This window comes from Primulina eburnea, chromosome 17, assembly GCF_022965805.1.
Source record: "Primulina eburnea isolate SZY01 chromosome 17, ASM2296580v1, whole genome shotgun sequence".
Lineage (NCBI taxonomy): Eukaryota > Viridiplantae > Streptophyta > Magnoliopsida > Lamiales > Gesneriaceae > Primulina > Primulina eburnea.
Genome location: NC_133117.1, coordinates 13983030 through 13988731, shown reverse-complemented (window position 1 = coordinate 13988731; position 5702 = coordinate 13983030). Strand labels below are relative to the sequence as shown.

The following is a 5702-nucleotide window of genomic DNA, read 5'->3' as shown; positions in this document are numbered from 1 at the left end:
GGGGTAGAGTGAGTTTTATTTCCTGCTTTTGATTGCTAGCATGTTTTAATGCTTTGAAATACATGTTTACTTGATTATCTGATTTGATTAATCACATGTATTATTGAGAATGAATCAGAACCGATTCTTGATCAGCAGTAAGATGATCAAAAGAGGACTGAAACAGGCTTGTTATATTTGGTTACTAATTATTTTGGTAATCAGATATACCTCCTCGAAGAATCCCAGAATCAGGTGGTATTTCGGTTTATCAGATGGATGTCTCAGAAACTCCGATGGAAACAATGGCGAAGAGGATTCAGTCATTTCAACCGCTGAATTTGAAGGGTACTGAGACATCTGATGACTGTGAGAGTTGGTTGAATGATATTGAAGTGCTATTTGATTCACTTGATTACCCCGATGAACGCCGAGTTAGATTGATTGGACATCAGTTATATGAAGTCGCAAAGAGTTGGTGGATCGCTACCAAGGAAGTCTTGGAACAGCATGGTACCGTGATTACGTGGAAAATATTTAAAGATGAGTTTCATAAAAGATTTCTTCCAGTATCGTACCGACAAGATAAGAGTACAGAGTTTGCCAACTTGACACAGAGCCAGATGAATATCGAAGAATCACTAGTAGAAAAATCGGATTTTACTTCGGCAAGCGTTACTTCGGCAATAATAAATTACGAAGTAATACATTACCAATAACTTCAGTAATAACACAAGCGAAGTAAAATAATATATTTTATTTCGGATGTTTAAAAACACGAGCTTCACTATATTTTTTATTATATTTTACTTCGGCATATCAATGTTGATGAAGTAAAAAATAATGAAAATAAGTCCATATTGAAGTAAAAAGATGAACCGATAAATTTAATTAAAAATATTACACAACACGCTACAAGAGAGAAAGTGAAACCAAATCCCCATTCTCTTGACCCTTCCCCTACTCCCGTCCGTGTTGCGTCCCGACTCCAACCACCACTGTGTGCTGTCTGACCACCGGAGATCGAAGTGCAGTAGCCAGCAACCTTGTTCCCCTAACCTTGCGCCTCCTTCCCTGCCTCAGATTGGAAGAACTAGCGCGAGTGAGAGCCTTGTTTCAGTCTTTTTCCGTGCGCGAGTTTGTCCTCTATTTTCGGTGAGTGTGTCTCTCGATTTCTTTGTTATTTAGTGGTTTGTTGTTGAGAAGTCGAAGCCCTAATGTTTTCCCTGTTATCCCTGCGATTTCCAGCCACATTTAGCTCCGTCCAGTCACGATTCCAGTGAGTTTTCCTGCTAGATACAATCTTTGCACCATCTAGAGACCACCACTGCCCGTTCAACTTCGATTCTTGGTGCATTTTAGCTTGAATTCCAGTCTATAGTTCAGGTATACAAGCTGTCTGGATTCGAATTTTTTTCCAATCCGATTTCTGATTTAATAGGAAAAAGGATTGGTTTTGATATATGAATTGACATACTTGTTCGACTTAATCGAGAATAAAAAAGTAAAGAAATTAAGTCAGCAAATAATTAAATAATGTTATTTTGTGCCCTTGATGCAGGTAGTCAATGAGAATGTCAGTGTTAGAGATGCTGCTGGACAATTGATTTTGTCACAGCTTATCCCTATAGTTAATGCTTCAATAGCCAACACAAAATTATATGCCAGTGCATACTTGGGCAAATCTTCAAATGTCAGTCCCAAGTATTGGCTTGCATTTAGAGCAGTTGTTCCACCTTTGGGTTTTAGCAGCTATGTGATCTCAAGTGATAAACCGGGAGGTTGTCACACTGATCTTTTTTGAAAGTAGTAATTGAGTTGAGCATTCGTACTCAATGTTTTTTAACATTCTGTCACTTGTTAACTCATGCAGCTTATGTTTTGTCAAAACAATTGTACACGTTTGAACGGAGTCAAACCAGTCCTATAGAAATAGGTTCAGGCAGCTTGAAGCTTGTGCACTCTGGAACTAATAGAAAGCTGATACAATATATTAATAGCAGGAGTTTGGTATGTCCTCAGAAATTTACTCATTTTTCACCCATTTAGCTGCGCCTTTTTTATTTGTCATATGCTGTAGTAGTCTTATCATCAGTAACTGGTCTGTAAACTTCCGTTTTGGTGCTGCAAAGTGAAGAACATACATGATAGCCCTTATATTTTGTAATGAAGGTAAACATTTCTGTAGAGCAATCATACAGTTATTTCACTGGATATGACAGGAGTGTTGATTTTCAGGTAACATCCCCATGTTATTTAGATTTATCTCCCAAATTGTTGCTTGTGGACTTTATTCAATAATTTCATTTACTTGTTGTATAAAGTATTTAGCCTGCATTCAATTTAAAAAATCCAACATTTAACTGGTACACATGACAATAAAACTACAAATAGATAGTTATTGGCTTCTGACGGGCCCACTTATGTTCTCAATCGAACCTGCTTTCTTGAAAAGGCTTAATGTTGGCATTCCCAATTGACAACACAATTGGCATCTGTGGTCCACACTTTGATGCACGATTGATAATTTTTTTGGAGTTCATTGCTTTCATTGAACACCAAAGAGTTATTTATTTATTAGGTTGAGTTACTTCCCTTTCTGTCTTCGCTCACCTCTAAATTTTAATTAGATTCTATTCTTGGAAGTCTTTCGAACCACTTACTTCGTCACTAAATGTAAATTGTGAATTAACATAATATAAAATACTTCAACAAATAGGATAAATGCTGAAGTTATAGATTATATATACTTCAACAAATAGGATAAATTATGAAGTTGTTTGTGACTATTACCTCACCAAAATAAATAACTACGAAGTCTTTCAGATGAATTATTTCGTCATTAAATGTAAATTGTGAAGTAAAATATTATAAACTACTTCGCTAAATAATAATTAAGACGAAGTTATATATAATATATTACTTCATTACTTACAATAATCGATGAAGTAAAATACATTTCTTACTTCGGCACCGGTCCAATTCTGGACCGGTTTTCCTTCGAAAACTGGCCAAAGACTTCAGTATTTTCAATCATACAACTTCGGTTATTATGCGAAGTAAAAGGTACATCTATTACTTCATCGTGTAATGCACAGGAATTATAGAATTGATAAACCAGATTATTAATCTTCATTAATATGAGACTCGGAAGATATGGGAACGCATGACATGCAATGAGGGAAGAAAAAACATGAGAAAATAGGGTTTGCAAGACTGCACCCGCGCCCAGAACAGGTGTGCACCCGCGGTCATGCAATTATGGATTTTTGTAAGAAAAACCGAAGCCACACCGCACTCGCGGTGCATGGACAGTAAGTTGGCAAATTTTATTCGAGGCGACACCGCACTCGCGGTAAGAATAAGACCGCACCCGCGGTGATGGTACCGCACCCGCGGTCTAAGATGTACCGCACCCGCCGGTGCTGAAATCAGAAAATGAAAGATAATGTCGAAGCATGAGCGCACCCGCGGTGCATGACACGACCGCACCCGCGGTCATGCGTGTTGCTTGAAAATAATGCCACGTTTTACGATTTGCATGCAGTATATATATAGAGGAATAACACGTAAATCCTTCAGAATTTCAGAAAAGGATCGAGGCTTTGAGAGAATTTTCCTTACGCCTTTTTGATTTGCGATTGTGGAAGATCCGTCCATCAGAATTCAAATCCGAACGCAGTATCGTGTTCCTCTCGACCTGAGCTACACAAGGACGTAAGTTTTATTACGTTTTGAGATGTTTTGGAAATATGATGTTGCTAGAATTGCATGTGAGTCAGATATGGAATTTATGCTACCATAGACATTGTATAATCGAAGTCAGATTTCATAATAGACTGGTTATGCAATTGTTATGAATTGTGAAAGATATTGACTGATATTTTGATATCAGAATTGGGTATCATTGATTGTGAACATACCGGTATTGAGATTATGAGTTCTGGTATTATAATTGTGATGTTCAGATTGACGAGGTTATTCAGATTGTATTGTTATGCCGTCGAAACATCAGTTGAGTTATATTGATCAGATTCAGTATTGATTGAGATTGATCAGACTCAGTAATTATTCAGATTGTATTGTGATATCGATGACATGAATTGAATTGTATCTTGTTCAGATATTGATCAAATTATGTACTGAGTTGAGTATTGATCAGAACAGATTGTGTATTGAGTTATTTACTGATACGTTGTATTCGATATTGTCATTTCAGATTTGATATGGACAGAATTGAATACAGATCATCGTCTTCGTCAGACCGGGACGGCAAAGGTATGATTCATGTGATATACGGGAAGACATAACTCAAATAAGATCCTATTTGAGTTTCCCAACAAAATCACATACTAGATTATTGTTATATTCTGATATGAATATGATTTGTTTATGTGCTGATATGTTACTGCTTGTTTATAGATTTATATGCATTGCATTTGAGATAGGAAAGTTTGACAGACACAGTCAGACTTCTAGACGTTCGGTGTATCGTTACATAGGAGCAGACACTGTCCTATTGTAGATTATTCGATACAGATCAGACCGAAGTCTAGGAATAAGACGTACCGTCGCCCCGATTGGAGAGTAGGTGACAGATCGTCTTATTCACCCCGGGATCCCTAGAGTTATAGTTGAGTCGAGTCTAGACATGATTTGACTAGAACTGCATGTGTTTATAGATGTGGTTTCATAGGCTATGAAACTCATGTTTATTGCTTTCAGACATGATAGCCTGTGTTTATATGATTTGATTTAAATTGCATGTTTATCTGAATTGAGTTGCATGCTTATTTTGAGTAGATTTCATAGATTATGAAATCTATTACTTTTGAATATGTTTATGATAGCATGTTTTATGATTTAGATTGTTTCTATACATGCTTACCATGTTTTATACTGGGATTTATTCTCACCGGAGTTATCCGGCTGTTGTCTTGTTTTGTATGTGTGAATGACAACAGGTGGGGCAGGATCGGGGTCGAGAAGATGACGAGAGAAGACGAGTTTAGCGTGGTGACTCCGGACTTATTGTAGAGTAGGTTTTATTACTTGATTATAGTAGTCGAACCTTAGTTGAACTAGATAAATGTTGTACAAGATTTGTATTATTATACAGATTTGTATAATTGCATGATTCCATTACCTTCCGCACTTTATTTTAAAAAGAAAAATTTTTAGACCCTGTTTATCTTAATTGATAATTTAATCCCAAAGATGACTAAGAAGAAAGATCAGCGTCCGGGTCCCCACATCACGTCCATATACTTCGGCACTTAACTACCTTATTACTTCATTGAATACGCGAAGTAAAAAGCGATTTTTCTACTAGTGAATATGTGGCAAAATTTTCTACTTTACTAGGTTTTGCTCCTCAGGTAGCTGGGAATGATAAAGCTGTAGTTAATCAGTACATCAGCGGATTGAATCCTGAAATATCTGCTTTGGTAAATGTGGAACGAACCCATTATTTTTTTGATGCCTTGAACAGGGCTAGAAGAGCTGAGGCAAGTTTGATTCCACAGCTAGAAGTGTCGTATGTTGCTCAACCACAGAAACAAACACCTTCAGCTCCCTTCTTGCAATCACTGTCCAGATTTGATAGTGGCAGTAGTAGTGGGGGAAAGAAAGATTTCTTAAAATCTCACAAGCAACAGTTTAAGAAGTTAGGAAGTGGTTCGTCTAGCTCCAGTGGTTCTAGCCAGAGTTATACGGGAGTTTAT

At 37.0% G+C, this 5702-nt stretch overlaps 1 long non-coding RNA gene across 3 annotated transcripts; it reads left to right on the top strand.

Annotated features, from left to right (window-relative positions):
• The first annotated feature begins 914 nt into the window (after nucleotides 1–914).
• On the top strand, nucleotides 915–2223 carry LOC140818371 (uncharacterized). 3 transcript variants are annotated; one of them, XR_012114966.1, is made up of 5 exons: nucleotides 915–1134; nucleotides 1228–1365; nucleotides 1541–1760; nucleotides 1853–1989; nucleotides 2152–2223. It is a non-coding gene; the product is annotated as an uncharacterized lncRNA (long non-coding RNA). The 3 variants fall into 3 exon arrangements; XR_012114967.1 differs by having other exon boundaries at nucleotides 1541–1763; XR_012114968.1 differs by having other exon boundaries at nucleotides 2168–2218.
• The last annotated feature ends 3479 nt before the right edge of the window (nucleotides 2224–5702 follow it).